Source organism: Balaenoptera physalus (genome assembly GCF_965194825.1).
Source record: "Balaenoptera physalus genome assembly, chromosome: X".
Lineage (NCBI taxonomy): Eukaryota > Metazoa > Chordata > Mammalia > Artiodactyla > Balaenopteridae > Balaenoptera > Balaenoptera physalus.
Window position 1 is genome coordinate 44,244,937 of NC_138903.1, and position 19,037 is coordinate 44,263,973.

Genomic DNA, 19,037 nt, shown 5'->3' on the forward strand with positions numbered 1-19,037 from the left:
GTCAGATTGGATCAGGGCCCACCCTAACAGCCTTAAATCACCTCTTTAAAGGCCCTATCTCCAAATAGAGCCACATTCTTTGATACTGGGGGTTGGGGCTTCAACATATGAATTTGGGAGGGACACAGTTCAGCCCATAACACCATGTTCTGTAAGAATGCAGATAATGAAAATGAGAACCATTACAATACCAATGCTAGCATCACCGAAAAAGAAGGCTAAACTACTGTGTTATTTTAGACAGATGAAGACCATATACAACTGGATTAGGGAGGTAAATAACCCAAACAGGACCTATGACACAATATAAAGAATTTGGGATTGGGCATGGTGAAGAACGGTATGTGAAAGCACATATAGAGACTGAATCTTACAAGTCCTGGATGAGACTGGCAAGTACTTCTAAATCAATCAAAAGTCTCCACAAAAGACGCCACTGCTCGGTTGAAAATAACAGCCACTGAATTAGCTTGGGCATACCACACAAATGAACATGCATTATCATGTTATTCCTTTGATTACTCTATGAAACTGTCTAAAGTTACATATCCTGATTAAGAGGTTGCAAATCTAGGCAAACAAAAGGGGGAAATTTTGATAACAGATATGTAGGTCCCTTATAGCATAGATCTGATTCTGTCATATCTTACCAATGATCATGCTTTTTACCGTGTGTCAAATGATGAGTCTGATCTCAGCAAGAAAATTACTTCAATGTTTTTAAAAAAAGGTAGAGTTTCATATTGCTTTATTGATACCTATGAAGATGTTAATGAAACCACAGAAAGCAGAACAATACAAACTAGATTTTGCTCATCTACCTGCATATTCAGCAGACAGTACACACATAAATTTTGCAAATTCCATTCAGTCTATAAACGTACTAAAGAAAATGAAAATATTTTGCCCGTTAAATGTCCTGCACACCTTGTACACAACGCTGCTTAAAAGGAGTGTGTCTTACTTACCTGTGAAATTAGAGCTTTGATAATGAAAGTTTGGGGTCATTTTCACTTTCTTCAAAACATGCAGAAGCACATAATGAGATTTCTTAGTTTATAGAAATGGAAGGAGACAGCATCCTTAGACATGTGCCTACAAGATGCCTATCATTATTGCTGGCCATAGAAAAGGTGCTAAAATGTCAGCCTGTCATAAAATCATAATTTCAAAGTGTAGGACAAGAACTATGTCCTTCTCTAATTTAGAAAGACATTGAGAATGTGAATGGAGAAAAGGATAATAATAAAACATAAATTTATCTGCTGTTTCTCTGAAAATGTCTGAAGATCTTTGAAGAGGTCATATGAAGCCTAGAAAAGGGTAAACTCCCTGCACCCGAGCTGTTTGATGCTATGCGTACATTGCAACAAAAATTCATATGGCAAAAAAAGACTCATTTTTTGGAAATAACTTAAAAAAAAGTTCCCCAAAAGGGCAGCCACATTAAACAGGACCGTCTCAATTTCTTTAATAAAACTATAACTTATCTGGAATCCAACTTCAATTTCACAAGTTCAAATTACCTCGTGCTTTAGAACCATTTTTCCTGAGAAAGAGAAGTTTATGACATCTAATTTGTTTCAGAGGATTTAAAAATGATAGGCATGTTAGACGTGAATAGTCCATATATGAATTTAAAGATGCAAAAGACTTGATTGACAAATAGCTGATTTCCCAAAAACAATTTTTTTTTTAGTCCTCATGCTCCAGAAGTCTTAATTCAGCTTTGACCTAGAGTGTGAGGGTGGAGGGTGAAGTGTGTACTAAAATTTGGCTGACTGGTAATCTCAGGAGGCAAGTTTATACCTCTGTCTAGGGAGAGTCCTAGTTGTGAGGGGGAAAAAACCAGGAGATTGGAATCAGTGGTTATAGACTTGGGTTCTGTTACTCTCCATCTGAGCTAACCTCTGAACTTTGGTTGACTCCATTCTTACAGTAGTCAAAGGCAGATTCCCTACCTCCTTCTAAGAGTAGTAGAGAGGGCTCAGAAATGGAGAGGAATGTGGCGATGGGAAAACAAGGTCACTGTTCTCCCTTGTTCTTGATCTCTTCCTTCTGAAAATTATTTCTTCTGCCTTGGGAATCACTAGATATTTATTCAACAAATCTGGAGCGGAGTCAGAGGTTCTTCACTCCTTAGAAATCAAAGTTCTCGGGACTTCCCTGGCAGTCCAGTGGCTAAGACTCCACACTCCCAATGCAGGGGGCCTGGGTTCGATCCCTAGTCCAGGAACTAGATTCCATGTGCCGCAACTAAAAGATCCCACACGCAGCAACGAACATCCTGCATGCCTCAACTAAGACCCGGCACAGCCAAAGAAAGAAAGAAAGAAAGAAAGAAAGAAAGAAAGAAAGAAAGAAAGAAAGAAAGAAAGAAAGAAAGAAAGAAAGGTCAAAGTTCTCATTGGGCAGGGAGCCAAGCGTTTCAAGTGTTTGTGTTTGTTGATTTGTAAGGGGTGGGAGGGATGAGGTAGCTGGAGTTGGTGATTAATGAAGACCTAGTTTCTTTCTTTGGAGAGTACTCAGGTTAGCTTATAGGAAAGTAGGTTTGTTTCCTGGGTTCTGCCTACAGGAGGGAAATAAGTTCCCTCTTCAGAGGAAACCAACAACCCCCAGGAACCAGGAGTCAAAACATGGCTCAGGGTCCAAGCAGGAAGCCCTTCTCTGTTGGCAGTTCTTCCCTCTAAGCCATTGTACTCTGATTCCATAGAACAGCTTTTCTATCCTGCTGTCCAGGAATTGTTTTTTCCTCAGCTGTCTATTGCAGACTGTGAAGTGAAGAGGGCACTGGAGGAGAAGTCAGGAGACTGAGCTTTTCACGCACTCACTCACTCCCTCTTACTTCAACCCTACCCATTTCCTTGCCTTGCTAAGAGATATATCTGCAAAATGGGACTGATGATACATCACTGGGTTGTTGAGAGGATTAACCACGAGTGTAGGTGAAGTGCCCACGCCCCAGATTCTCAGTGCCTATCAGCTCTATGGGAATCAAGAGTTGCCAGGCCTAGGCCCTTGAAAGCCAAGGCATTTGCCCTCTTTCCAACCACAATGAAAATAACAGTAAACACATCACTTTACATATATTAACACATGTTAGTCCCCCCAACAACTTTATGAGTTAGGAACTATTCTCCTCATTTATGGAACTGGAGACTCAGAGAGGTGAAGTAACTTTCTTAGAGTCACACAACTAGTAAGTGATGGAGTCGCTATTTGGACCCAGGTAGTCTGGCTGCAGTGTCTGTTCCCTGGGAGGCTCCCAGGCTGAAAGTTCCTTCTGCTCTTGCCCATATCTGCAGAGTTCATTCCCAGGATGTGACAGTACCTGCTGTTCCCACCTCAGGGATGGGAGCATACAGACTGCCCGAAGGTCCCACTTTGCCTGCTCTGGTCCTTTCTGAGCAAAACAAACAAGCTTAGCCCCACTCTCACCACTGTCTATCCATGAGACCACAATTAAGCCAAGATTTGGACCTCAAACCTGCCCAAATTTGCATTTGGGTGATAGGGAAGGAACCTCAGAAACCCAGGTCCTTTAGGAGTGAAGTACAGAGGGATTGAGGTTATGGCTGGGGCTAATGAGCCCCAAGAATGTGGAGATTAACCCCTGCTGGTGCCAGACCCTCCCCAGGGGTGCCAGTGGTCCACCCTCTAGGGCTCCCAGCTTCCCTCACCTGGGAAATGGGCATGGCAAAAGAGACAAAGAGGTGAGTGGTGGAGACATCCTGCAGCACCAAATGGGCTTTGGTTGCTCTGGTGAATCCTAAGGACTTACACGACTTTGCCCCCCTCCCCCACCAGGCCTGAGCTGCCTCTTCCTGGCCCTTGGCAGTGCAGTCTGCAGGCAGATGAGTCTTTGCTGTGGGACCCATAATACTGCTAGCAGCCAGCCGCCATAAGGTGGGGCAGGCTACAGTTTGAAAGGGGCCCTGGGGGTTGCCTAGCAGCCATCAGACCACACAATAGCCTTGAGGAGTGTTTGTCTCCTTTGACTGTCTACTCATAGGGAAGCAGACAGGGAAAATGTATGGGAGTTGGGGTGGGGGACTAGTGTCAAAGAGTCTCTCCTTGACCAAACTTTAGTCAGGCTCCAACTATCTTCTCAACTAGGCCCTGACTTTTGAGCTTCTGTGTTCCTCTCTGCATTGTCCAATTCTAGCAAGAATCCTAAGTCTCTTTAACCAGAATGCCCCCCATCTGATCACCCTCAATATTTGATCGAATTCCTCATCCTTTACCATCCCCCAGGTGATGTCTGATCACCCTGACTGCCTTCAGTTAGAATCCTGTTAGGTCAGTTTAGCCAGAATCCCCCCTTACGCCTGTTGCTTCCTCTTAGTAGTCTTTCATACACTGATATACCCGCCCTAAACCTGTTCCTTGATTACAAATCCTTACCCTTCCTTGTTGTATTCCAAGTTAAACCCCATCTCTTTCCCCATAGTAAACCCCATTGTAGTACTCCCCGAAATAAAGTCTGCCTTGCTGTCTTTAACAAGTGTCATGAATAATTTTTTTATGAGCACTGGCATGATTGTTCCAAGACAAGGAGCTGAAATTACCAAGCACAGAGTGAGGCTTTCCTCAGAAAGGGCATCATTTAGTGAAGTTTGTGTATGGTCAAATAATTTTTAACAACTACCTGGAATAGCATTGCTAGCCTGCTAGCTAGATGTAGCCAGCTCCCCTTGGCCTAGGATCCCCTCCACGGGCTGCCAGACTTCTAGAAAATCCAGAAGCAGGCTGGGCCCTTTCTCCACATGTACAGCTTTTTCTGTTTGAGGCTCTTTCCTGCCTTATTACACCATCATCTTGACTACAAGGTCTGCCTTGGGCACTTTCCTACCAGATATGGATCTCAGCCAAGTGATGCGAAAAAGAATAAGGGATTTGTGTCTAGAGTATATAAGGAACCCTTACAACTCAGTAATAAAAAGATAACTAACCCAATTAAAACATGGGCAAAGAATTTGAATATACAATTCTCTAAATGAGATATATGAATGGCCAAAAAGCAAATTAAAAGATGCTCAGACATCATTAGTCATCAAGGAAATGCTGCAAATCAAAATCACAATGAGATATTACTTCACATCTACTAGGATGACTAGAACAAAAAGTCAGATAGCAAGTGTTGACGTGGAGGATGTGGAGAAGTAGAAACCCTCATACACTGCTGGCGGGAACATATAAAATGGTGCAGCCACTTTGAAAAATAGTCTGGTGGTTCCTTAAATGATTAAACATAGAGTTACCATATGAGCCAGCAGTCCCACTTCTAGGTATCTACCCAAAAGAAATGAAAACATATGCCCACACAGAAACTTGTACGTGAATATTTACAACAGCATTATTCACGATAACCAAAAGGTGGAAACAACCCAAATGTCCATCAACAGACAAATGGATAAACAAAATATGGCATCCATACAATGGACTATTATTCAGCTATAAAAAGGAATGAAGTACTGATACATATGCTACAACATGGATGAATCTTGAAAACCTTACGCTAAGTAAAGGAAGCCAGTCACAAAAGACTATATACTATATGATTCCACTCATATGAAAGTTCAGAAAAGGGAAACATATAGAGACAGAAAGTAGATTAGTAGATGCTTAGGGCTGGGAGGAGGGACTGAGGAAATAGAGGGGTGATAGCTAAATGGTTTCTTCTTGATGTGATGAAAATGTTCTAAAATTAACTGTGATGTTTACACATATCTGTGAATATGCTAAAAACCATTGAACTATACATACACTTTATATATATATATATATATATATATATATATATATATATACTTTTATTATTCACCCATTAACTGCATAATATGCCAATCACGAGCTAGTTTTCAGCAGTTACATTCTCTTGATCATGGCTGCATAATGATGTGATGAATTGGAAAACAGGGAGACCAGAGACACGGCCAGAGGTGACATCACACAGCCTATGCCACTGCAAAACAATCGTCAAATTCAGTGGCGGTTTGTAAAGCCAGTTCAGTTCTGCTCCCCTTGCCAGAGATTCTCACGTTTGTGAAAATTGGACCAACAAGTGGTGGGGCTCCATTTCCTGGTTTGAATTCTCAGTGGCTTTATCCAGAATCTCACTGGCAACTGGTTACTGTAACACCAGCCCAACCTTCTCTGCCCCCATGCTGGGCACTTCCAATTGTTAAGATAATACTGTAGGTTGCTGTCCCCTATGCTGAACTTGAGCTTCTTCAGGAAGGTTTTGTCCTCCATGAGATCCACTGCATTGAACATGTCAAACCCTTTCATTTCGGTGAGAACGAGGGCATTGCTCATGAGGTCTAGAAGAGGGGTCTGGGTATGAATATTGCAGAAAGAATAAGCAGCCTTTAGACTCTTGTGGGTTGGGTGGTTTATGATGGGAGACAGAAGTGTATAAAAGCTCAGCACATCTGTCACCTCACCGTTTGCCTTTTCCACCACAAAAGTGTCGGTGATATTCTTCTGGGGGTAGAACCAATGTTCACCCCCTCCTGGCTCCTGATTGGCATGAGGTGAAACTGCTTCAGGTACCAGGTGAGGAGCTGGTGCACTATTGGAATGTCCTTTTTTCCCATTGGTTGCGGCCCAGCTGTCTTGGGAATCTCTGGCAGTTGGTAGAACTTCATGGTGCGTTGCATGGTCATATTTCTGCTCAAGTGGGAGAACTTCACTTCAATCAGCTTCCGTGGGTTTAGGGACCGATGCTAGTACCTGCAGGTGCCAACAGGCTTTGGTAATACCATCCCAGCAGTGTAAACAGCTTGGAAGATGCCCTCCAGGTGAACCCTCTGGGTTATCTCACAGATCAGGACTGGAGCCACCGTCTTGGAGTGCAGCTTCTTATGGACACACAGGAAGTTGATCTCTACCATCTTCTTCTCTGTGTCATAGATATGGATGTTTGCTGGGATGGCGATGATGAATCCAAGCAGTTTCTGACCTGAGACCACTAAAACCCCACAGTGCCACTGGGGGAGCCAGCCAGGCGGCCGGAGAGCCCACAGAAGAAATTCTGGAGAAAAATCGGAACATGTTGTCATCATCTTCCACATAATTCTCATTCAGGAGGATGTATAGTTCTTTCAGCACACCACGGTCCCCCTGGTCCAAGGTGTCCCAGGTGAAGCCCTGGGGCAGGGTGTAGGGCTCCTGGCGGATATTGTCTTTGTCAGGCTCCACAGGACCGTGCATGTTCACAACTTCTCCCAGTTTGGGGATGGGCTGCATGTCCCAGAACTGGTAGCTTCACTTGCTAGCCTCCTCCATGGTTTTTGCAGGTCCCTTGAGCCACCAAAAAAAGTTCAGTGGCCTTCTGTATTTCCTGGATCCTCTCTGCTGGCAAAGAGTTCATCCTAACAGGCTGATCCTGGGCTGAATCTGTCTCACGGCCTTTTTCTTTCTTCTTTTTTTGTTTCTTTTTCTTCTTTTTGGCTCCAGTGTCATGGGCTGGACTCAAATCACCTTGGTTGTAGCTGTTGTCCTCCTCGTTCTTGCAATCGCTGCAGTGCTCATGGCCATTTCCATTGCATTTCCAGCTGCATTTCCGGAATGCATTGGAGGTGCCCGAGGCTTCATTGCTGTATCACTCTCGTCCGCCATCTTGAGTTGCCTGTACATACACTTTAAATGGGTGAATTGTATGATATGTGACATGTGAATTACATCTCAAAGATTTTTAAAAAACATATCAGGGATAAAAGGAATGAGAAATAGTTTAATCCAAATAAAAGAGAGCAATAGAAGGGCTTGCTTCACCTCCTACACACATGCACACACACACTACCCTTCCAACTCATCTGTGGTACTTAGAATAGTTCCTGTGGCATATATAGTAGGTGCTCAAGAAATATTTGCTGAATTAACGAATTTAGTTTATATCTAAGAATGGATGTATTGGGGATGGGCAAAGGAGTAATACAATAACTGAAGGTTGTCCACTGGGGGAGAAGAATAGGGTCTAGATGGGCATGGGGTGTGGGGGAGTAGTCACTACAAGTTCTCTCTGTATATATTTTGTCAGCCTGGTAGACAACTATTGGTTGGCCAAAAAGTAAGATATTATGGAAAACCCGAACGAACTTTTTTGCCAACACAATACTTCCCTGAAATCCAGGGAGACACATCAGTTTTTAAAAAATTTAATTAATTAATTAATTTTTGGCTGCATTGGGTCTTCATTGCTGCATGCAGGCTTTCTCTAGTTGTGGCGAGCGGGGGCTACTCTTCGTTGCGGTGCGTGGGCTTCTCATTGAGGGGGCTTCTCTTGTTGCGGAGCACGGGCTCTAGGTGCACGGGCTTCAGTAGTTGTGACCCATGGGCTCAGTAGTTGTGGCATGTGGGCTCTAGAGCACAGGCTCGGTAGTTGTGGTGCATGGGCTTAGCTGCTTCTCAGCATGTAGGATCTTCCCGGACCAGGGCTCGAACCCGTGTCCCCTGCATTGGCAGGAGGATTCTTAACCACTGTGCCACCAGGGAAGCCCTCTTCTTATTTTTAATCCCTATAACTCTTTCACTTCTGGTTTTCTGAAGGAAAAATTATATATGTTTTGTATAAAAATTATAGATGTTTTAGTATTTTCCCACAGGTCTGTTTATTTTTTTCGATCTCTTTTTTTCTGAGTTGTTCAGATTGACTAATTTCTATTGATCTATCTTCAAGTTCACTATTTTCTCATCCCCATTCTGCTATTGAATCCATGCAGTGAGAGTTTTATTTGGTTATCATATTTTTCACTTCTAAAATTTCCATTTGTTTCTTGAAACATTCCCTCTCTCTCTCTCTCTCTTTGCCAAGACTTCCTATCTTTACATTTATTTCAGAAGTGTTCATGACTGATTTGCTTATGTATTTTTTTTTAACAATAGCTGCTTTAAAGACGTTGTCAGATAATCCTGGCATCTTAGTCTTTTCTGCATTGGTGTCTATTGATTGTCTTTCCCATGTGAGCTCAGGTTTTCCTGTTTTTCATATTTTGAGCAATTTTTTCACTTAAAAATTTTAATACAATTTTAAAGGTTATTTTCCATTTACAGTTATTACAAAATATTGGTCATATTCCCTGTGTTGTACAATACATTCTTGAGCCTATCTTGCACCCTATAGTTTGTACCTCTCACTCCTCCACCCCTATATTGCCCCTCCTCCGACTGGTAACCACTAGTTTGTTCTCTGTATCTGTGAGTCTGCTCCTTTTTTGTCATATTCACTAGTTCGTTGCATTTTTTAGATTCCACATATGAGTGATATCATACAGTATTTCTCTCTGTCTGACTTATTTCACTTAGCATAATGCCCTCCAAGTCCATCCATGTTGCTGCATTCTTTTTTATGGCTAAGCAGTATCCCACTGTATATATATCTCACATTCTCTTTATCCATTCATCTGTTGGGGGACACTTCGGTTGCTTCCATGTCTTGGCAATTGCACACAGTGCTGCTATGAACACTGGTGTGCATGTATCTTTTCCAATTAATGTTTTTGTTTCTTTTGGGTATATACCCAGGAGTGGAATTGCTGGGTCATATGGTAGTTCTATTTTTAGTTTTTTGAGTATTCTGAGTAATTTTGAATCATGTGCTGGACATTTTGCATATTAGGTTCTGAGACCTGGTCTTATGCAAATCCTATGGAGTATATTGTCATTTCGGTTTTAGCAGGCATTCTACTCATTTCACAGGCAGCGAAACGGAAAACGGTGGGCCACAAAGGGGAGAGGGGCAGTTGAAAGTTGCGAGAGGCTTGGGGGCGTTACTTGAGGTATCTGAACCCTGGAGGGACCGGAACTGCAAACGAGTACAGATCCGGGAGTTCTCTGGGGGGTCCCGTGGAGGGGCGGGGAAACCCGCCCACGCGGCACGTGCGAGACGCAGTGCGCATGCTCAGGGCTGCACGCCTTCCCGTCGGCCCTTGTGCGGCGTGTGCAACGTGGTCGGGGTGCGGAGTTGCGCACATCGCTTTTTAGCGTCTCCGTTCTTTCTGCCTGGCTGAGACTCACCAGGTAGGTCCACAGGTCTGTCGTGCGTGGAGTTTAAGCGTGCGTGCGTGTGAGGGGGAGCCAGCGGGCTTCGGGCGGGTCAGGCGGTGCGATTTATGGCCTCTGAGGAGGAAGGCCCTCGAGGTCGTCGTCCTTCTCGCCACAGGCGTCACGGCCACCATAGCTCTCGTCCTGGTGGCAGGAAAGGGAGCGCGGTGGGCGGTGGAGGTCAGGGGGGTCAGATGAAGGTAGAGCGAGTCATGGCGGCGTTATTTGCGGTATCTGGGTCCTGGAGGCCCTGGAACTGCAGACAGAGCACAGAATCCGGAGTCGGCAATGGGGCCCGGGACATCGGGGCGGGGCGGGAGGTAAAGGAAAGGCCTAGAAAACCTAGGACCGCTGTGGGGTTGTAACTGCATCCCGAGATTTGTAGTGCCCCGAACAGGGTGCCAAGGAAGGAGAGTGCCTCATAAGAGTCTTTACTGCAGCCGCTCAACTCTGCAAGTGCAAAAATAGCTGCAGACAATATGTGAACGAGTGAGTGTGGCTTTGTGTTCCAATAAAATTTTATTGGGGTGGGGGGAAGGGCTTGGTAAACGAGAGCGTGACGAAAGCAATAGTCACTCAAGTTTTAAATTTCCAGTAGTATTTCACTAAATGTCTCCATAATGGTGAATCAAGTTGTGAATCCAAAACTCATCAAAAATGTGTTCTTGTCTTTTACCATGTGTTTTAAGGTGATTTTTCTGTCAGCTTGGCCATGACATAAACAATTGCTTTTGCAAGTTGCCAGATTTGGTGTGATTGGAAAGCACACACAATTAAATTACCTTGAGACTTATTTTGAAAATGTGTTCAATATTACAAAAATAGTATACATCATCATTTGGCCACAGAAGTGTTCAAATATAATTATCCTCTTAAGTGCATTTTCCAAATGACAATATTCTGTTTTCAGTGGGAAATATGAGTCGGAGAATAAAGTCAACATACAGACCTAAAGAAAGAGGTTATGATCAAGGCTTTCCCAGGGCAGTTGCGCCTGTGGTTGTAAGTGTTTTAACATTTGATGTTTTTTATTAGTAGAAATTAATTTTTGTGAAAATGTTGTTGAACTAATATAGATACAGTGATGAAGGTCTTCCATGTGATACGGAACATTGAGCCAGGAGGATTACATTCTGGTGTTGCCTGGATGAATGCTGTTATGTTCCTGGGGAATTTGACTGATGACTTCCTTCTCATGCTTATTAACAGATTGCACACAGCCATCCCGACATAGATTAAAATAGCTTCCAAAGTCCTTGTGGGTAACTGTTTTCTTGGAGTAGTCTCTCTGTGGGTAGAGTAACTTTATTAAGAATAAGTATGCTGGGAACTCGAGGCTTTTTAGGGCATGAGCCACCTTGTCTCCTTGCATGGCCTTGCAATACAACTTTCTCTGCTCCAAAAAAAAAAAAAAAATAAGTGTACTGAATAGTATTGGAAAAATGTCTTTAGATTTATTTATGATCAAATGTATCTTTGTATTTTGTATATTTATATTGTTGACGTGTGTTAGTAACAAAACTTTTCATTTGCACACACACACCCATAGTTCCAGCAGCCCCGTGATGAGCAGCCTCAACTAGAGAAGCCACTAACTGAAACTCAGGACATTACACCTGGTCAAGAGAAAAAGGATGAAGGAGCATCTTCAGTTCAAGGTGAAGGGAAAAGGAAGAAGAATGCCTGTTGGGTGTGTGTATGTGTGTGTGTGTATGGGATGTCTCACGCATTATGATATACCAGTAAGAGAAGGAAAGAAAACAATAGAAAGGGATCTCAAACATGGCCTGAAAATTGGCTGGAGAAGTGAAGAGAGTATAATTTGCAGCTTAGGGCAATCCCTCACTATAATAAATTTTCCCCATTTTATGAATGAGAAAATTGAGGCTAAAGGATTGGGTTTATCAAAGAGCACTTGGCTTTTGAATACAAAATCTGTATTTCACTCCAAAGTTTGTGTCTTCCTACCATGAATGTTGCTGTAAAAAAGGTGAATGATTTTGCTCAAAACTCAAATGTCTGTACTGTAATGTAGCTCAGTATTGCCCCAGTTCAATGTAGTAGGATAGAGGCTCCAGAAATGAGTCATGCATGATGGCCATTGTTTCTGTAATTGATATTTTTACATGGTAAGTTTGATGAAAGCTGGGTAGTTCAGGATACTGGCATACAGGTAGCTGGTTTAGTATGATTTTTTTAAAGTGGTTTTCAAAAGGTGGTTAAATCCTTCTATGGTTAGGAAAATCAAAAGATTAATTATTCTAAGATTAACATGAGACAGACATTATTTCTCCTGGATATATATAGTATTTTGAAGCAAAACATTTACATAACTCAGGCCACTATTAAAGGTTTGTAGAATATGACTGGCAACAATGCCCTTTCATTGCTTTCTACGCCATTTCCTTTATTCTCATTGTATATTTGACTGTTATTCATAAATAATTTTACTGTTATTTTGGTTATTTTTTTTATTTAAAAGTAAAATAATTTTACTTTGTTTTACATGGGATTTATTTATGGAAAGTTACATATAGGACCTTTGGACCTAAATATAACTTTTGTTTATTTTAACAAAGTAAGTTTCTGGCTACCCCAGTAGAGGGTGGGTGTCACACTATAAGATTTGTCATGGGCCTGCAAATCCACTGAGCTAACCCTTCAGAAGATTACATTTTAATTGTAATTGAAATCCTATACATGGTATAGACTTCAGGCTTTGTAAATAGCTGATGCTCAGTGCTTTTAGTACACTATAGCAAAATACAGAAATTATACATTTATTATGGTTTATTCTTAGACCATTTAAAATAAAGGTTTCATAATACAGGAAAACAAATATGTAAAGTCCATTCCTAGTTTCTGCTAATGATGCAAAAATAACCCCTTACTGAGCTGTACACTTAAAAATGGTTAAGATGGTAAGTTTTATGTTAATGTGTTTTTAAAAAAAAAATTTTTTTTTTTGGCCGTGTGGCTTGTGGGATCTTAGTTCTCTGACCAGGGATTGAACCTGGGCTCTCGGCAGTGAAAGCACAGAGTCCTAACTACTGGACCACCAGGGAATTCACTGTTACGTGTTTGTTTTTTTTTTTTTTTTTTGTTACGTGTTTTTAAACCACAGTTAAAAATAAGATAACTCTTGTCTTCCTGAAGTACAATGTAGTTATCATGTATTCTCTTTAATTTTTACTTTATATTTCTAAAAACATAAAATTTACAGAAAATTTGGAAGAATAGTACAATTAACTCATATACTTTTCACCTAGATTCACCGATTGTTAATAGTTTTTACCACATTGGTTTCATATCCTCTTCCCTTCCCCCCTATATATATACACACACACACATACACACTTACTGATATGTTTGCTATTATTACTACTGAGTCATTTAGATAAAGGTTCAACTATTATGATCCTTTACCCTAAGTACATTAGTGTATATATAGCCTGAGAACAAAGAAAAAGTCATTCTCTTGGCTAATCACTGTACAATTATCAAAATCAGGAAATTTGACAATGAGAATATGCAATCGTTAAATACACAGTGTATATTCAGATTTCCCCAGTTGTCCCGATAATTTCCTTTATAGAATTTTTTTTGATCCAGAGTTCAGTCCAGGATCATGCATTGCATTTAGTTGTCAAGTCTGTTTAGTTTTCTGGCATTCATGACACTGACGTTTTTGAAGAGGACATACCAGTTGGTTTGCAAAATGTTAATCAGTTTGAGGTATTTTTTAAGACTTTTTCCCTACTCCACATTTATTGTTGTCTGCTCATGCCATGTAATATGCTAAGTACTAATAAGAGACATGGTTTCAACCTTGAGCTCACAATCTAGTCGGAGAGACCCAAACAAATCACTGATAAGTACAGTCACAAGTACAATATGGATAAGTACAAAGGGAGCGCCTAATTTGTCTGAGGGCAGTCTTGGGAAAGGAAGAGGGTAATAAAACCCTGTTTTCCTAGTTTCTGGTAACAGACTCCTGAAATAATGCTCTTGTGATTCTCATGCATCACATTTATTACCACACTAGCCTAAGGCTTTTACTTCACAACACTGAAGGAGTGAATATTATCATTCCCTTATTCATATCTCAAGTTTTACTTCCTAAATTGATAAACTTTTTATTTGCAAGGGCTTGCCCTGGAAGCTAATCAACAGGAACTGGCTCAGCCAAAGACTGGGTGTGGGTGTGGAGGTGGTTCTGATGTCAAGGGGAAGAGACTGCCAAATCCAGAGCCCATTGAAGAGCCGGAAGCAGGTATGTTATCTATTAAGCATGCAAATTATAGGGTGTCAGTTTTCCACAATATTATAGTTTTAATAATATAAAGATAACATTACTGTTGCTTTAATAACAGAGTTCACATATAAAGATGATTTGAAATGTAGTTCAGACCTTAACTATCAGGTATAGAAACAAATTGGGTCAAAGCCATATTGAATTATAGAATGAAAGCATTTTCTTACTTTTAAGTATAAGCCCTTTAACCAACAGTTAATAATTGTCAGATGCTTTTATAGAGATCTGCATTTAACAAATGTGTAATGCATTTGTAACACACATCAGTTTGTATGAAATATGCTGAAGCGCTGAAGTAGGTTCTAGTACCAGCTCTAACATAATTTGTGTGACTCCGGGCAAATCCCTTAACTTCTAAACCCATCTTTGCTCTTATAAAAATAGTGACTTCAAATCAGATATTTAAAAATTATTTTCAATTCTCATTTTTACTTACTCTGGTTCTGTTGCATAGAATACAAAGATAAGCTGCTTTATGTGATTTTGTTTATCATAAATCGTCAAATCCTGACCTGAGTCAAATTACATTTGAATTGAGGTTTCATCACTACTAAGAAAATGAACTAACACTTTGCTTGATATTTGTTTTTCTGTTGGAGTTCTGAATGCCTGTCCTCAGATTCTGTTGAATTCTGAATTCTCTGGCTCTTAAAGAACAATTCCATTTTATTTTTTCTTCCAGCTTCATTGGTGTATAATTGACAAAAATGTGAACAATTGCATTTTAAATCCTTCCCCGAATGAAGCCTCAGATGACTGAATAATAAAATATCAAGAGACAGTCTCGTTTCTGGTCTCTGTGGCTGATCAAGTAGAGAGTGCATGTAGTCAGTGATGCTCAAGGTGACTGTTAGTAAGATACCTGTGCTGAGCACGCTCCCTGTCCCCACAGTCAGTCTTAGTGAGCTACTGTTCCTAATAACATGTGGACAGCATGATACAATCACCTCTAACCATGTCAAATGCATGAAGATTTTGCACCTTGAGGCATCAAATTGCTAAGACTGAATTTCAAAGACCATAACTGAAGTACTTCCTGAGTAATCAGTTTAAGTGTGTTTTACATGTGTGTTTTCCAAATTACTGACCATTAATCACACAGCTTCTGAATTTAAAGGAAGCACTTGATGTTTAGAGAAGGAATTACCCTGCATTAGTGTTCTAAATATTTTCACTTTACATCCCTGGCCCATTCCAGACTCTTTACGTTAAAAGATAGTTTTCAGGCTACTTTCAGGAACCTATTGAACATGGCTAAAATATACTCATAGGAAGATCATAGCCTTAAATATATATGCTATTTAAAAAAATAATAAAAGTACATGAGTATCCAATATAAAAAAATAATAAAAAGGCAACAAAATAAATCTAAGGGAAAAGGAAGGGGATTCATAATAAAAGACAGGTATGAATCATTAGGAAAAGGAAAAATAATACAACTAATAAATCAATGAGATTGCTCTTATAGAAAATATTTGTGAGTGGAAGATCCACTAGTTTAAATAATCTTGCAGAAAACAGACAAAAGGCTAAGTATACACAATACAATGGAATATTACTCAGCCATAAAAAGAAACGAAATTGAGTTATTTGTAGTGAGGTGGATGGACCTAGAGTCTGTCATACAGAGTGAAGTAAGTCAGAAAGAGAAAAACAAATACTGTATGCTAACCCATATATATGGAATCTAAGAAGAAGAAAAAAAAAGGCCATGAAGACCCAGGGGCAAGATGGGAATAAAAACGCAGACCTACTAGAGAATGGACTTGAGCATACGGGGAGGGGGACGGGTAAGCTGGGACAAAGTGAGAGAGTGGTAGTGTATATATGGACATATATACACTACCAAACGCAAAATAGATAGCTAGTGGGAAGCAGCCGCATAGCACAGGGAGATCAGCTCGGTGCTTTGTGACCAGCTAGAAGGGTGGGATAGGGAGCGTGGGAGGGAGGGAGACGCAAGAGGGAAGAGATATGGGGATATATGTATATGTATAACTGATTCACTTTGTTATAAAGCAGAAACTAACACAACATTGTAAAGCAAGTCAATACAAATGTTAATAAATAAATATACAGTGAAAAAAAAAGACACTAACAGATATTGACTATATTATCTACCTGTCTATCTAGATATTTGGCTCTCCAGGTTTTTTTCCTTTCTCTCCACCCCGCTTCTGTCCTTTTTTTTCTTCCGGACTGTGAGACATGGTACTATTTTCCTTCACAATGTGATGTTACTTTTGATGGTAATGGCTTAAAACTAGTGTAACCATATAATTTATTATACAAACTGGAATGCTTTTAGGTGTGTAGAGAGTCACTTCTCATAATTATAGCAGGAGTATGGATGAAAACAGGGACAAATGGTTCACCTACTACTATGTAAGGGCTAAACTGGCTCATAGAAAGTTTTGTACTTTTCCACAGTAGAGCCAAAACAAATGCAGTACTAGCCTTTCTGTTTTCCATTTAAGTAATTCTAAGTGTGACATTACTGTTTTAGATATCCTATATTAAGAATATTTTTTTCAAGTCAAAACATTTAAATGAACTTTTAAAAAGTTTCTTTTGTTTCTTAGGTTTTTTATTTGTTGTTTGGTTGGATTTTTACTAAAAGTATAAAAAATGTTGCTTTCTACCTAAAACTACCTCTGAATGGAAGCATTGGGTTTAATCAGTTCTGAACTTGAACAGTCTCTTTGTTTCTCTGTACCACTAGAAAGAGTGGTGTGTTTACAAATATTGTTAATGTGCCTGAAAGTCTACCTTCAAAGTCTCTACAGAGGTTTAACTGTATATAAGCCAAGGGTCACCCTTAGGGTTCTGGGTTTAGTCCATTTTATAAAACTAAGACCGTAGTGTCCTCTGTATCCCTTTAGCGTCATCTGAATAAAGTTCTAACTAATATTCCCAAATGTTATGTTATCTTACAGGTGAAGGGCAACCACAGGTTTAAATGAAGACAAACTGTAACCATGCAGGCTGCTCTTGTGTTGGAAACATGACTTGTTCAAATTCGCTCAGTAAAGTTTTGCAGTTTTGTCCAAAGAAGTCTTGTGTGTCTTTTGTTCAATTTACTCCTAGGTATTTGATGCTATTGAAAATTGTACCTTTTTTTGGAAATTTTATATTTTGTTTAATCTGGTATATAGAGACCTAATTTTTGTGTATTCTTTTTTCTACCCAGCAACCTTGCTAAAATATGCTTATTAAGTCCTAAAGTTTATCTTTAGATCCTTTTCAGTGTTCAACATACATAATCATATCATCTTTGAATACTAATAAGTTTTGTTCCTGCCATTTTAAACATTATAGCTTTTATTTCCTTTTCTCATTTTAAAGCATTAGATAGACCCACCCAGGAAAATAATGTTGAACAGAACTGGTGATAGTGGACATCCTTGTTTTTCCCTGATGAGAAATGGAAAATTTTCAATATTTCACCATGGTGTTTACTGTGCTTTTCTTTTGGTAGATATACTTTATCATTCTATTCTGTTATTAGTTTGCTTAGACTATTCGTCTTGATTACATGTTGAATTTCACCAAACACTTAAAGTGCACTTATTGAGATGATCATAAGATTTTCCCCTCTATTAATATGTTAATGGGTTGAATTAAATGGATAAGTTTCTATGTTTAAGCCAACTTTATATTCCTAAAATAAACACAGTTTGGTCATGAGTAATCTATGTCCTAATAATTTGTTTAGGATTGTGTGTGTCCTCATGAGTGACACTAGCCTATACTTTTATTTCATGTACTCTCTTTCTTTGACTTTGGTATCAAGGTTATGCTAGCTTCATACAATGAGCTGGGATGTAAAACCTCTTCTTCTATTCTCTAGAGCTTCAAGGCTGTGAGTAATGTAGGGCCAGGCTCTCCTGTGATCAGCTGTTTCTGAATTGCCTTTCTCTTTGAAGATAGGACTTTACTTAAAAGGTAGAGACAGAAGGGGCAGCTCCAGGTTGCCATCCCTTCAAACTTTGTGAGGTGCCCATCTTCCCTGCAAGATACCTCTAATGATGCTGTCACTCTGAAAGCTACCTGCTCCTGTTTCTATGCTGATACCAATCTCCTCTACACAGAAAGTTAAAAGTCACGGCTCTGTTAACTTGCCTAGATGATTTTGATCTGTCCTGTATGGTCACGAACGGCTGACCAACCCTGGAGCTATGTAAAATTATGACCGTAGCTTCATTTATTGAGTTCTTTTATCTAATAATGATAGGATTTACTATAAAAACTCACATTTACAGAGTATGTACTGTTAGCCATTTTTGTGTGCTAGATTCTGTACATGTATGACCTCATCAGATCCTCACAAAGGAAGTCAGAGTTTTCACAAAATTGAGAATCTCTGACTCCAGTAAAAAGCAGATTGGGGGTTCGAGTTCTGAGTTCAAAACCCTTGCTCTTTTCTCAGAGTAGAAGCTCCTGAAGTGTTGAGTACAGAACTGATGGTGTATATAATGACTTCAGTTATAATCTGATGTTTTTAACAGATTTAATATAAATTTAAAAAATATATAAAATTGTTTGACTTAAAAGGCTTTGTTCTTCTCTTGAAGGAAGGGTTTCCCAATATGTGAAACACAGACCACATACTGCAGATGAAGCGTTGCCCCAGATGGTATTCCAGACGAAATCATTGATATTAAAAACAAACATT

At 40.0% G+C, this 19,037-nt stretch overlaps 1 long non-coding RNA gene across 1 annotated transcript; it reads left to right on the forward strand.

Annotated features, from left to right (window-relative positions):
* Nucleotides 1-11,628: 11,628 nt before the first annotated feature.
* On the forward strand, nucleotides 11,629-17,427 carry LOC309651958. The gene is made up of 3 exons (XR_014258499.1): nucleotides 11,629-11,705; nucleotides 14,195-14,320; nucleotides 17,299-17,427. It is a non-coding gene; the product is annotated as an uncharacterized lncRNA (long non-coding RNA).
* The last annotated feature ends 1,610 nt before the right edge of the window (nucleotides 17,428-19,037 follow it).